This window comes from Lepisosteus platostomus, chromosome 11 (assembly GCF_059453375.1).
Source record: "Lepisosteus platostomus isolate fLepPlt1 chromosome 11, fLepPlt1.hap1, whole genome shotgun sequence".
NCBI classification, from domain to species: domain Eukaryota; kingdom Metazoa; phylum Chordata; class Actinopteri; order Semionotiformes; family Lepisosteidae; genus Lepisosteus; species Lepisosteus platostomus.
Window position 1 is genome coordinate 32,000,916 of NC_142621.1, and position 15,741 is coordinate 32,016,656.

Here is a 15,741-nt window from a genome sequence, read left to right on the forward strand (position 1 = left end):
CCTACCCATATTGCATCTGTACCCGACTAATGTTGCCGGTCATTTCCTTTGACCTCTGCTTCAACTCCCAAAGCCCCTCTCTCTGAATCCTCACCCACAGGATAGGGGGAGCAGGAGAAAAAAAAAACGAATGAAAAAGGCCAAGCAGAGCATTCGAATTCTCAACAGCTAATTCAATTAGTTTGGTCTTTAGAACGCTAAGCTCTAATTTTGTCTCTGCACCTCCACCACAGGGCCCCAGAGGTAGTTCTTAGGCAACAGGGCTAGCATACCGAAAGTAGTTCCATCCCTTTCGTGACAGGGGTATCACGCAGGAGATCATCCAATCGCTATGAACAGCAACAATAATAAACTTCAACAGCTTCACTGACTTTTGCAATGGAGATTGCCCTGCCAAGACCAGAGGAGGGCTCGCTGAACCTGTTACAACGTGACTAATCCTTTAGGAAAACTGAATGACACCGAAGTCTTCCCTAGTTCTGAGGCCGGGCCTCTCCGCTTAAATGAACCAACCGCGGTCTGAGGTGGCGCTGTGCGGCTCTTTGAACCAAGGCTTCCCCCGAGAGACCGGCTGGGGGGGGGGCTCATACTCGCTTTGCGTATCACAGCGTTGGGATGTTGGACGTTTACAGCAGTCGTCGGTATTAATAAGTGGATGTTTTGTTAACGTTGCCGTTGTGAAGACCTGGAGACGTGCTATACATTCTCTTGCAGTCGATGCACCCATATTTATTGCTTGAATTTTTCCCTTGCCAAATGTTTACAAGACACAGAACGTTATCAGCGGTACTATCTCTCTCCCCTGTTACCATGACCTTGTATTTAAGTGCCAGTTTACGGGGGCCTTTTTGAATAAAACGAAGCGAGAGAGTTTAATACCCATTTAAGGCACGGGAGAAAAGAAATAATGGTTTTCGTGTTGCGCGATAGTCGAGCCTGTTAAAAGTTATTGCGTCGCAATAACCTCTCCCATTTCGGCGTAGGGTATTGTAAAACAACATCGTAATTCCTCATGTGACGGGCTTTTACAGCCAGCTAGTAAATCATCCAGGACAGCCCAGGGAATGAATTGCGTGGATTGGAGGTAATGGGCTACCCCGCCCCTTGTTGTCAGGTTTATTGAAGAGTGTCAAAGTATCCTTTTACAGCTGGGAGTAAACTGTCTTTAAAATAATGTTGTTGTTCTCTAATTAAACCTGTCAGATAATTCGTGATTATTATAGACAGGCAGGGCGAGGGGACTGGTCTTCACCTGCGTGAGTCGTTGAGGCGGAGGCAGGGCCGTCCTACAGCGAGCAGCCGGCTATCCCCGGTCAAGTACGACAGGTCTGCCTCGCTTGGTGATACACCCTCAACCCCAACGTCCCCGCAAAAGACTGAGCGATAGGAATGAGGGAGGGACGCGAGAAATGTAGAAAAGCAACGCGGGGTCAACTCATTGGTTTATGGAAAGGGTTGAGAAAGTGGTTATTATAAACTAAGGGTATTCACATGAGTTCGTTTCTATACTGAAACTTTATTCACCCTTTTTTGTGCTTTAAACGAGCAAGCCTTTCATCGCTAATTTTAGGACTTAAGATGACATTTACAGCCTCCAGAGAAGCAGTGGATATGTAGTGAATTCTCCACGCAGCCTATGTAGGGATGTTTCTTCAGTTGAGGCCAGCGTATTTGTAAAGCATACTGTTTGCCTTAATGCAATAACTGTGCATCCATCTTTTTGAAAACCCGGTCTTGTAGTGAATAAACAAAGCGGCTCCTATTCACAGTCTTTCGTGTGTCAGGCGTCTCAAAATGTCCTTTTTCTGTTGGCTGCTACTACGAACACAGACGGTTCTGATGTTACGACAGATGTCGTGATATTATCCGGTTAATTGTGATAATGTACATTACAGAGACGTGTTTCTCTCCTGTACTCCCAGTAAGTTGCTTGTGTGTGGTGCATGAAAGGTTAAACAGCCCGATGTGGAAGACGTGGAATGATAAATGAGGGGATTTACACACCCCGCTGTAACCCCACATCCGTTAAATGACCGGATTATAGACGACAGATGAAGAGGTTGTTTTCCTTCTCGAACACTTCTTCTCAAAGTGAAATACGCACTCGTATTAATAAGTGGAGTTTTGACCCCCCCTCAAATCGCAGATTTCAAGAATGGTTAAAGGATTTGCGAAGCAAACTAGCCAACCGACCTTATCATTCCAGTCCACAGCGCTGGATCCTACACTAAAATTCTTCTAAAACATGAGCTCTCACATGTTTTAGATTACAATGTTTATAGTTATGAAAAATAAAATACGCCTACTTGTACTGGCAGGCTTTACAGTCCTTTGGAAGGAATAAACAGATAAATGTTTTCCCGTGAAATACACACAGCGCCGTTTTCAAAACAGGCATAACTGTGAGCCAGGTTTCAAAGCCGTTTCTCTGAAAGCTGTTTGAGTCAGTAATGGCTTTTTTCCCCCAGGTTATTTATAGAAGCCGTGTCACTGTGGGCTAATTGAGCTACGTGTGCGTTAAACACAACCGGTTACATACATCAGGATGGGACAAAATCATTTTACGGTCCAGATCTTATTTTGCCCCTTTTGGAAATCGAATTGAATTAGCACTACTGTAGAGGGTTATTTCAGCACGTCTTTGAGTAAATGAAAACAGATCATTTGTTCGTTTTGGGTCCAAATGATGTCTCTGACGCCCAGTTTGTAGGCGTTGAAGCGGTCTATTCATTTTTTTTTAACTTGTTCTGAACTCTTCTACATATTCTTTTGCTCTCTGTTCATTTCTGCTGAGCTACGGAAAGAATCCGAGATTCCGTTTTGCTTATTTGATCGACTGGTCACCGCTTTACAAAACGCAATTGCTTTTCTGATTGCTACGAGTCGAGATGAAAAGAACACAGTAGTTAGTCGTTTTATGTGTTGGGTATTTGTTTTCACGATTGCCGTGCTCATCCGTACTTCCGGAAATCAATGCTACCAAGTAGCCACAATATTAAGATAAGGGCTTTAAAAAATTGAATTCTCTTTTGTAATCTTAAAAGAATACTGTAACTCAGAACAAGCAACTCTGGTTATACTCTGAATACCAAGTTTCGTGTTTCGGTGTAAGATAGGTCATTATATTTAAGCATACACTATGGACATTGTCTTAACACTTTAGTTTAAATCCATATATGGGAAAGAGATGCTGCTGGAGAATGCGCATAGAATATATTATGTGATGTTAAATTTTAATGGATCTGCGTGCTGTGCTGTGCTGTGTGGTTTCCTCGCACATTTTCATGCATTTATATTCCTGAAATAAACTTGGCAGAGCATTTGAATAACAAACATTTTAAACACTGGATTACAGGCGAGCTGTTAATGAGTCACAACACAGCTGTAAAACGTCGGGTTCCGTTGAGTAGACTACGTATTTGTCGGTATTTTTTATTTTGTCTTATAACGAATGACAACTCCAGTTTAACTCTCGACTCAGAACTAATAGAACACATATCGATTTTTAAATGGGGGCAGCACAAGTCACTGATAAAACCAGCACAAAAACGCGTGTTTTAATAAGTCTTTGGATGACATTTTGTAAAAATACATGAAGTTGCACTTTGTTTTTTGTGGTGTTCGGTTTAGTATAGTAGGTTAGTGTTTTAGCAATTTCTGCTACCACCTGTAATGTGCCATTTCATCGCTAGGGGGTACTGTTACGCTAGTACACATTCTGTCGGATTTCTCGACGTACTGGATTAATGTTGCAAAGGCCTTTAACACGTTAGAAGCCACGTTTTAAAACTTCTACATCACCGGCTCAATACTGATAATTTCACGAAGGCATCTACTACATAAAATAGGCGTACTATTTCTCTCGATGTAAAAATGGCTGTGAACTCGCTATTTTGAAACATCTAATTTTAGGTGGAGAAGAGAATAAACGCGTCGTTGTGAACCTTGCATTGTCCGACATTAACGACAAAGCGGAGCTCCCGTGACTGGACTGAGCTACCAAGCAGGTGTTCTCCTGTCTTATCTTAAACACGGCTCCATGCCCCAAAAGTGCTACTGTAGATAACAGGATGAACACCCATCGTTTTGGACTACACCTAAAATCAGTAGTCATTTATACGACTGGTTTCAAAACAGTACTAATGAAAACGTGATTGTAGTATATGGAAGTAACGTTAAGTAAACTTTTAAGTGTTTAAAAAAATAAAAGAAAATTAAAAAATGCAAAAAAAAACGTTATAAAGAATTACGTTATTACCATAATTACTGGAAACATTACAAACAGAACGGTTTTATTTAAAGCTGTTTAATACTAACGTTAGTTACAAAGACAGCTAAGAAAAGGCGATTTAAACCACCCGCTCCTGTTGTTTTTTTGCTTAAACATTCATGGTTCACAGCCCTTAAATGCAGTTGTATCCCATCCGTGGAAGAGAAACTATGGGCCTGTCCATGGGACTAAGCGTTTTAGGTCGTGAGTAACTACTATTGTCGCCGACAATAATAAATAAGATTTTACTTTTATTATTGTCGGCGATGGTGATAACCGTGAGGTGAACGTTTAATTTGCACAAATCTATTGTAGAATATTTTCTATTGTTTTATCCCAGATTTTACGACGTACTAGAGTCTCGGATTTAAAGCCCGCGGCCTCAAAGCGGTTTTAAGACCATTTTAATTTGATTTTTACGCTTGAACAAGGCCGAACGCGAGAACGGTTAGTTTTTGCGAGGGTCACCATTTTTAGCCATGATTTTAAATCGCATGTAAATCATTCCGCTGGGGTGGGTGTAGCTAATCCATTGATCTGGGATGAATACTGTGGCTACTTTCAGACCTTCCTTGGTTATTATGACTAATAAAAAAACGGTCTCCGAATGACCAGGGAAAAACTCTTCTTCTAAAACCCCTCTGTTAGTTTGGCTAGCAATTTACATTCCTTTGTGCAAAGAACGTGTAATCCCTCCTCCATCACGCCAAGAATAGACAACAGATTTATTGTCCTAGTCAACAAATCGTTTAGGTCTTTCCAAAGCCATTACCGTGTAATAGACCGAGGTCCCCCTTAAAACTCCGCTTCATCTTATCACACGAACCACTGCCTCCTAAATACTGAGCAAGAAACCCCGGTGTCCTCGCCATTGTCCCCACCGTGTCTATTCATGGCTAATTCACTTCTTCAAACTAACTATCCCCTGTGTGTTGCAGGGTGGGTGGCACGTCCGGCCTTCCCGCCGCCCCGTCCCGCGTCCATTCCCATCGTCCGAGCGCGGCGGGTTCCCTGTCCGCCGGGCGTGCGCACTCCCGAGCGGCGCGGAGAAAAAGCGGGCGGCGTCGTCAGCTTTCCCCTTTCACGCGTTCCGCGCCGCACAATGAAACCTACCAAGGCGTTAGCACTGGGGGGGGGAGAGACATGAAAAGCAAACACGGCGAGAGATTACATGGCTTTAAAGTAAGACGAGGCTGAAGAGTTAAAAAAAAAACCCAGGCGAGAGGTGAGGGAGAGGTCTCTTCCAAGGGACTGAGGTATTAGAGAGTTATTAACGCAAGGGGCTAAAAATGCATAACTGTACTGAAAAAGTATCCCGCTAACTGCGAACCACCAAAACCGTACGGAACTACGGGCAGTTTTTTAACCCCCGTTTTTGTTTGCTTTATGTCTTGGACGAACCGAAATTAAAACGATTTGCCTCATTCTTTCTGGTTCCTTCTTCCAGTCAATTCGACTAAACACGCTGGGTCTCTTGGAAACGAGAGCATTTTCTTCGATCAAAGCGTCATATGTGTGGGAAATGTGTGCTGGCATCGCTGGCAAGTGTGTCTGCTTTTACAAATTGTGGAAAATAGTTGCGATTAAAAACTGAAAAACCTGCTACTCAAAGTCTGGTACGTCGAAAGTTCGTGTAACAGTTTCAGCGCCCGTCTGTGGGGGGTAATTAAATATAAAAGCCGGATGCGAAAAATACACAAACTATTTTAATGCTATGCATTTTAAATTGAGCAATTCGAAATAATAAGGATTCTTCGGGGATTTTTTTCCGTTTCAATCTTTTGAGTAAAAGATATCATTAACAAACAATCTCGGAACTACTTGGAGAAAAGTAACATGCAATAATCGGAGCGTGTCAAGGTTTGGCGAGTTCCATATGATAAATATGCACCTAATTTCGGATTAGGTCGCTCAAATGATTTAGAGAAGAGGTATCCGTGCTGTTTTCCGCGAACTCGCTGGTTCTTATCCCCAAATCCCAGAGCCCACCACAGCGCTGTTCTTGGTAATCGCGAGCCATACGCACACAAATGGCAGGTGCAGAAAATCACTGAAACCCGGCGACCTGACGAACAACACACTAGCGTTACCACAGCAGAGGACACAGTAAGCAGCAGGACAGTCAGTGTGGTTGCAAATATCTGTAACTCCGTTCCTGTAATTAATTAAGCAGATTAATTGTTTTGATTTGCACTGCGGCATTGGTGTAATTCTACAGAGCGTGATTATTTTCATTAACTTCAGGCAATCGCTAAGCAGCAAGGTAGTCTTCATACTCCTAAACTACATCACATGCCCACAAAGAGCTCCAGCGGTTTCCCGCCTCTGCATAATGTACGGAATAATATAGGATGGGAAGGAGAAAAATGTTGCGAGACATTAAAGTGTTTTTAGTTACAAAAGGATGTAATATATAATAAACCGCAGGTTTCACATTATATAGATTTTACCTTTCAAATTGCTTAGCAGGGCAGGGCGATGTCATTCGGGAATTCGTTCACTCGTTTACTCATTTTGTTGAAATGCGCTTGTTTTCGTGTTATTGTTTGCTGTAAACAAACATCGGCTGGTTCTACACCAGGAAACCACAGTGTTTGCTGTTTGTTGTTTACAAGCGACGGGAAGGAAAGGTTCTAAGACGCGTAATTATGACTGCTTTAAAGGCAATCCTGGAAAAAAACACAGGTTAGTTGTCATTTGTCACCCGCGACCACCGAGCTAGAGCCCTGCACTTGCCCGATTCAACTGGCCGCATTAATTAACGTCATCAGTCAGCTGGGCGCAGTGATGGATGCTTTCCAGCCCTTGGCCTAAAGCAGGAACTCCGTCAGTCGCCATATATTCTTATGCGGGCTTGTTGTTTCACCCATAGAGAGACACCCCGAGCAACTACACAACCTATTTTGAAATCTCTTTTATACAGACTGTGAGGGAGAGATGGGGGGCAGATGTTCCCCCCCACATCTGTCGGCTTTTGTGTGCCCCTTCTCCGAGGCTTAAACAAGAGGTTACCCCCGAGCGACCGTACAGCGCCACTCGTCACAATCAAGCCCCGCGAAGGCTTTGATGCCTGTGTTTGGACACAGGCAATTGTCTCTAATTATTGTTTTTCTTTTCAGTTTGCCCAACGTGGAGAGGCCTGAATGGAGGAGAGAAAGGGGTTACCCCGGTGGAGTGACCCCGCTTCCCCCTAGCACGCCACCCCGGCGTCCCCCGCACGCACGCTTTCACAGCCCGCGGGAAGACTCCTTCAAGAAGGTCTGTTCGGGGCCACAAGTGGCAAAAGGAATCTTAACGAACGTGAGGAGACAATATGGGCTCGGATCCTCTGAAGACGATTTCTAAAGACGCAAGAACATTTGTCCAAACAAGCCGCAGATGGAGAAGTGAAAACCATTTGGACAGAATGTTTAACAAGGAAGGAAAATGATTTTCAGATGGAGAGGAAGTGGAAAGCAGAGATTAAAACCCAGACTTTCCCACCACTCATAAATAAAACATTAAAACGTCCCTCCTGGTCTATGCCTGTATAGGAATGCAAGAATTAAAAGTGTTTAGTTTTTTTTTTTGTATGCACAAAGTGCCGCCCGGAATAAGCTTGTGTAAAAATGAACATTAAGTAATTAGTGCGGTCGTTTTTAATGCCTATAACTAATTAGCGGGCACTTGGCTAAAAAACGCCTTTGGAGGTTGTTATAACATGCTGCAATGAACGGAGCTCTCTATGAAATTAATTGCGGATATTAGATTACATGCAGCCTTGATCATCTTGCCAAAATTTAATCCAAGTAATCCATTTACACAGCTCTCCAAGGCTGTACTGTTGACACAAGCTGTTATTTTTATTAACTCTTAATTATTTGGGTAACAAAACGCTCAGATGATCAGATGTCGGATTTTCTCGAATGGGCGGGAAACGCCGAATGTAATAGTCCCTCTTTCTTTCTGTCCTCATAATAACATGTCATCTTTCTAATGATTTCATTACATGACATCATGGGCTAAAAACGGGAACGGATTCTCATCCCCTCAAAGCAAACGTACGTTGTGTAGGAACCAAAATTAAACCACATGTCTTTCTATAGCTTCCATGTGATCAATTAAATCCATGTTACTCATTTACCACAAAGCATATGTTCTGCTTAGGATGCGTTCTTCTGGACTGGTTTTCATCCCTGTTTTTCCCTGGTTTCCTCGCTATTTGGAGTCTCGGTTATCACTGGCTCGACGCTGCCAGTGTTAAAGTTTCCAGGGAGGCAAGGAGCTCTCAGTCCCCTCGATAATAAAGACAGATTCAGCGCAGACGTGTGGGGTCCCGGGTCCAAACATCTAACTGAGCAGGTCCACAATTACAGCATCACCAAAGGTAGCCAAAAATCAACTTCTCCCTGACAACACGCCGCGCAAGATGTATCCCCGAGACCACACACAAGCACAGAACGGGCTGTTGTGTCTGGAGCGGAGGGAAGGACGAATTTGAGAAGGCGAAATTACAAAGATTTGTTAATATGTTCGAGGACAGCTTAATTCATTTAAGCAAAGTTGATACAAAGGTTTTGATGTGGCACTGTTTTTTTTAAAGAAAAAAGACATTATCACGGGTCACAACACGGGGTAGTTATATGGTTAGCGTTCTAAATTACTATGTATCTAAATGTTCGTTTTCCATTATTATTATTATTATTATTATTATTATTATTATTATTATTATTATTCTATCCCTCAAGGGAATATATCTTCAAGATTTCCTGGGAAGGCTTTTGCTACAAGTACTTACAATTTTATCTTTATCGTAATTTCCACGCTGAATAAACTAATTTAAAACGTTGCCTCACGGCCCAAACCGCGAAACCGTTTCAAAAGACCTTAATTAATAATTACTTGATTATTTCCACGCCTCGCCTCTTTGAAACCGGAACTGAAAGGGGGTTAAAGACATTTATCTGCATCGGCAGTGTCGGGGGGAGAATCAAATAAATTAAATACGCGCGTTGTTCAAACAAATAAGAAAGAAATTCGGTTTCCTTGAGGTTTACGCAGGTGGCTCTTCCGCCTGAGAGAGACGGGCACATCTGGCAAAGGTTAATACCGCGCTGTGATTGGAGAAAGAAGGGCCCGCTGTCACTCTCTGACACCGAGTAAACAAAGGGTTCGTACAGATTAATGCTATTATTGTAGGTACAATCCTGGGTTCGTTTCAGGGTTTTAGGCATTCATGTGAAGGAAAACAGAGCTTTCACTGGCCGATTATCAAACTTTATTGATTAAAAAAAAACTAGCAGACCAAACATGGAGAAGAAGACGAAAAAAAGAATAACGGACACATTTGTGTCCTCAACCGTCCACACCACACTTTTCCCTGGGTCAGAGATGAAATAAAACTTCACTCGCACCAAACACAAAACACTGAACACGTTAACCCAAATATGTCTCACATTATTATGAGTGAGGCTGATGTACAGCACAATGTGATCCACGGGTAAAAAAATGTTAACTTAGAAATGAAAACTTGAAATGTTATTAAATTTGAAGAAGCTGAAATGTCTTATCTTCTGTGTTAAGAGTTGATTAGCAAAGCGAAGTAACTGATGTGATGACACCGAAGATGAGCAACAAGATGTGTAACATATAAATAAAAGTAGGACTTTTCCGAACATGTGAGAATATAAATTGGTTATAAAGAAAAATGTATGTTCACTGACTAAAAACAGTATCGACAGACATTTAGCAATGAATTTGGAAAAAAACCTCCTTGGTAACAGTTATAAGCCTCCTGCACTCCTCATTTAATTTAGATTTTGTGTAACTTAATCGACGGGACATTGCCAGCTTTGCTGCAATTACTACAATCAAAATATTAATACTAAAATCACATGGTAACCCCACTCCACACTGTATTCAGTAACGAAACATTACACTAATAAAACATAATACTCAGTATCTCGCACTATCCCGAATTAATTACTAACTGGCTGCAGTTACTCACGAATAATATAATTGGAATGCTTTTTTTTTCTATCCATTTCAAGTGAATCGACTATACAAAGTGATCTCTACTCTCTCCATCTCAGCTGTAGTCGATAGTTCGTAATTTGGAATGCAATTCGCGCGGTCAGAGAAACGCGAGGTGAAGGAGCGTGGCCTTCAGTGACACTCAATGAGTTCCAAGCGGAAGTGGTGTCACCCATGTCTCATTAGACTCGTGAAAATGACAGGGTGACATTGGTTGTTAGTAGTTTATTGATCTGAAAATATCATCCAGCCCTTTCTTGAGAGTTATCATCGATGAAACTTCAACAACGGCCAGGCAGTTCATTCAAGACTCTTACAGCTCCGCTTAAAGACGTGCGTCCAATCTGGAAACCCAGATAAAGCTGCTCATTATTTTCTATTGTGTTTTCAGCTCCCTTTTCATCGACTTTCAATTAGCCCAATTGACTGAGCTTTCGGGGGTTTGAATTATTGAATCCGATGCCCTTATAATTTACTCCGTTCAAGACTACAAAAAATAAATTCTCTTCATCTATGCTTGTATGCCTTTAAGGACAGGACTGGCTACGGTGGCTCTTTGTTCTACTCTTTCCAGAGAGGCTGTTTTGAAGAGTAGTGACAACCTTTGTGCCTTACCTTAAATGGGGTCTTCCTTATTCATTTAAACTATTTTAACCGTAGGATATAGAAGATTCTTAACCCACATCTCACGTTGTCGGGATGAAGACAAAAATACCCATGTGACTGCCTCAAATTTCCCCTAGCTTTTCCCTAACAGAAGTTTATTTAATTTAGCAGAGAATGAGATATGAATATGTCATGCAGTATATATTTTTCGTTTAACTGGAACTCTTGCACTTAAACAGCTACAGTACATGCTTTGTAAAAAATGTGAGTTCCATGCATCAAGTCCTATTTTGAAGAGATTTTAAGGAAAAACAAATAGAAAAAGAAGACTACATTGTGCATTAAGACATACTGCCTTCCTGTGACACCAGAACAGTTGTTTTTCAGCCAGGTTTTCTAATGTGTTGAATTAACTTCACCTCCATTACTAAACCCCAGCACTCTGTCAGTGGATTAAGGAAAACCAGGTAGCATAAGACAGACTAGCAAACTAGAGGAGGTTCACCCAGCTCACTGCTACTAGTTATACACAAAAACATAAGAAAACTCACAACTGACAGAAGGCCAATCAGTCCATTTCGGTGTGGTGTGTTCTATTTCTTGAAAGCAGTCAGGATGTCTTTAACAACATGGCTGTGCAGCTTGTTCCATACACCTACAACCCTTGGAGTAAAGAAGTGCCTCCTGAACATAGTTTTAAATACATTTCCCCATAGTTTCCACTTCAGTCTTTTTGTTAATGTTTCACTATTGATTCTGAAAAACTAAAGTTCAGTTCTTTCCCATTTTATTAATCCCAAGAATGTGTCAGGTCCCTTTAGCCTGACTAAACTTACAGTATCTGTTTCACTAACAGTTGCATAACCAACTGTGATCCTCCCTCCTGGATCTTCAAATACTGGTTTTAGCACTACAAGAGCCTACCAGTATTACATACTGTCCCTTTACATAGCACTGGCTTAGCTGTATTGAGATAAGCTGTGCTCCTCAGGAAAAGCACACCTGAATAAAATCCAACAAGGCAACACAGTGGCAGCATCTGTATAAAGATACTACACACCTGCCTGTTTACTGTATACTCCCCATACACACAGTTCATGGCACTCTCCCACACACTGCACTGCACAACCCACTCCACACTACACTCGCTGACAGTCTCCCAGCTACACACAGCTGCAGACCTATTACAAGCTACAGAGCAGATAAGCATTCACACCATTTTAAAAGCAGTAAATGAAAGCATTAAATACACAAAAAATATCAGCGGGGGATGTAACTGACTACATAATCAAAATAAGAAAAACGTCTAAATGGATGCATAGATGGGAAGAATTTGTAAAAAGGAAAATTAACTGTTGAAACAAATACTTCATAACTTTATCCCATATTAACACTGTACCAGCCTTTCTTGTGTCTGTATTACGAGATTATACCACACATTTTTTCATACATATGAACCTTCATTTAAAAATTAAAAGACATATTTGTACTGTGACTTTTTTACAATTGTAATCAGAGAAGAGGCCACTATTTCAGTGAGCATCAAAACACAGTACATGTATTTATATGTCACCTGTTTCTGGGTAGTTGCTACAATGCTACAGTCACTGTGTTACAGAATGAGCTGCAGCACATCATTGTGTGCTGTATTTCAGCTTTGGCTCAGTATCAGTAATGCTTAGTTTAGCATTTGTCCTGTGCAATGAGAGATGACAGTAAAGATAGAATATACACACTGATTCCCAACGTGAGAGCACTGAATATGACTTATTTTCCACTGAAAAATCACTTCATATTTTAAATGAAGTAAGTTTGGATTCTCATTCAACACGCCTGACATCACAGCCAAACACGTTCCATGTAAAAACAATTTCCACTGGAGAGGTAAAATGGATTAGAACGCTGTGCTCATGTGGCATATATAACACCATGTGTATTGCATCAGAGCAAAGAATTACTCTTTTATATGGTTCTGTGCCATTCAGATTTCACAGCCCAAGCTGATGTCTGTATCAGTTCTGCTCTCTGATCTTTACTGGCACACTCGAGAAAGCAGGATCTGTTCAGTTCAGGTCCAGGGTAGGCATGGCACTCCTTAAATTACAATGGGTTACAGATATAATTACATGGTAACTACATATGCCATTAAAGAACTACATCTTTGTTGAGAAGATTTGGTTGAAGGTTATAAACTAGCACAATCCAGTTCAACAGCTAATCCTGAAGCTAATCAGAGGAGAGGTCACTATTTAAACATTGCTTCTCCAGACAGGTCTTGCTGTCTGTGGAGCTTCTTCCACTTGAAACATGAACTCAAAAGAATAACAAGTAATAATAAATAACACTATGCAGTACATAAGGTTTCAATTATATTTCCTTTGTTCCGTGATAGTATTTAAAAAACACTGTACAAAATATATCAAGCACATATTGGATGTATGTCCAGACATTCCAATTTGTGAAACAAATGTTGTGATCCAAGAAATAATACATGTTTTATATTATTATTATTTTTATTTTGGTATGCAATTTTGTATCTGTCTTCAGAAGTGCACTTCACCACATTACGTTTCAAATCTGTCCCAGCCTATCTTCACATGCAATTATGTCATCATAGAATGGGTTAGCTAATAAGTTTGAAAAAATCCAGAAAAAACAGAATGAAGTTTAACTTCAGGTTTTCTGCTTCAATCAGTATTTTGTGGACCAAAATATTTCCTCAGCTCAGCTGAAGTTCACTTTCTACTTGAAATGTGAACCATCCTTGCTCTGTTTGACTTGGTGAAATTACATTGATTTAGTAAAATTAGACAAAACCCATTAATTATTTTTTCCAGACTGAAGGTTATGGTTAAGAGCCAAGCCTTGAAAAGTGAGGCACTGAGATATTGTGATATTTTTCATTAAGGTTCTGAGCCACTGTGCAAGCCAGCAGTTATTTTTTTCCACTTCAGTATTCAGGGTTTATAAAAATACTCTGTCACTGGAATCCACAGGACACTATTTATCCAGGACAGAATCCATCCACCTTTCAACAGGTTCACTCAAAGTCTTGGAGAGCCACAGAAGGGAGCACACAATCATGTTAAAGTCAAGATATACTGTACTTTCTAACACTTCATGGACATGGAATGACTGCAATATGATTTTTTTTCCAGATGTCTGCTACCAAACTCTTATTTGTTTATTTAAAATATCCTGATGTACAAAAAAAAACACCGTCTTGGATATTTCATGTACATCTGCAGCTGTCAGAAAGCTTCTTCACACCTAAGGAGGAGAAGGAGTTGAGACAATGGAAATTAGTATTATTACATTCTGAAGTAACTCTCTAGGGCTCTTGGTGATTCTTGATAGATTGGAAACTATGTGGAAGTGCATTAAAAAGAAGAACAGGAAGTATCACTTTACACAAAGGGTTGTGGGGGTATGGAACACAGTTCCCAGTTATGTTGTTGAGACTTATACTTTGGCTTCTTTCAAGAAGAAATTCTTGAATTAATTAGCTACTAACTAGCGAATCAGGCCAAAGCACCGGAATCCTAACTTCTGATTCTGTGTGAATCTACCCAAAACGCTTTGCGTTGGGTCTGCCTGTGTGGCTGTCCTTGGGAACCAGACTGGCCATGGGAATCTTATTACCGGTGCATCTTGCAGAGTCCTGCCATATTCAAATGTGCAGCTTTTGTATAAATACTTCAAGGTTCAACTTCAAGGTGTTTGAAAAGCAGCATTTCCTCCCAGCTTCCCCATGTGTCCAAAGGCATGACACAAAGATAAATGTGTAAGGCTCTCAGGATGTCCGAAAGTTAGTTTGTTCATTCTAACATGGAGAGGCTCTACAAAATCGTACCACCCTTAAATCACAGTTATGGAATCACAAGAGCTCTGTAGGAAAAATTCGATTCCACTCACCATAGCTCACTAGGTAGCAAACAGGCGAAATCGATAACAAAACAGCATACTGCCTCCAAACCAGTAGTAAGACTAGAAATTACCATAGAGGTGCGAATGCAGGGGGGCTATTACTGGCTTTTTGGACACTGCTGGCTCCACAAGTCCATGGGCAAAATGGCTGCTTGCTGTTAAATGTCATTTATTTCCATTTTACTCAACAACTTGTAGCTGCTGAGAACTGTGGCCATGGGCCAATGACAAAGAAAGTTAAAGATGAGAGTGCACACTTCATCCACCTCATCAGCTAGCATGGCTCACGCGTGTCATCAATAAACCCGATCAGCTCCTCCTTCTATTTACCCTTTAACTCCCACGATTCAAGTCTCTGCAAAGGGATATGGGAGCCCAGGAAGCAGAGAGATAGATGGCTGGTAGAGAGGAACAGTCTGCAGTGTAAGTGATTGCAAGGTACTGTATCTGCACATTTACAGAGCCCTTCAATTGTTAAATAAATCATATCCATCATAAAGCTACAAAACTGCACACTGTCAGCACTGCAGAAGACAACATATGTCAAAATGTTATTAGCTTTACAGTTTTTGTGCTTTAACTCAAAACAGCAAAATGTAACTAAAACTATAAAAATGTAGAACCTGTTCATAATGCCCTTTTATTTGCTTTTCCTAATTCAGATTCTATATGAAACCCAAGTGCTGGATTTTGCCACATAGCTTGGAAAAACTGAATTGACTTGACACAGGAACTGCCAGAAGAGTCATGGCTGTTTTGTATTAAGAGCACAGCATATGAACTTGTGTCCCACCTGTCCGTTCTTCAGGGGTGAAAGAAAATAGCATTTTAAAAAAATTCTTCAGTCTTTCATCCCAGTGACATCTAACAGCATTTACAGACAGGACAAACCAATAAAAATAAAAACAAGTGGGGAGTACATCTGT

General features: G+C 41.0%; 1 long non-coding RNA gene across 2 annotated transcripts; it reads left to right on the forward strand.

The window, feature by feature from the left end:
* The first annotated feature begins 334 nt into the window (after positions 1-334).
* On the forward strand, positions 335-7,780 carry LOC148652450 (uncharacterized). 2 transcript variants are annotated; one of them, XR_015925086.1, is made up of 2 exons: positions 335-1,084; positions 7,390-7,780. It is a non-coding gene; the product is annotated as an uncharacterized LOC148652450 (long non-coding RNA). The 2 variants fall into 2 exon arrangements; XR_015925087.1 differs by lacking the exon at positions 335-1,084 and adding an exon at positions 7,070-7,277.
* The last annotated feature ends 7,961 nt before the right edge of the window (positions 7,781-15,741 follow it).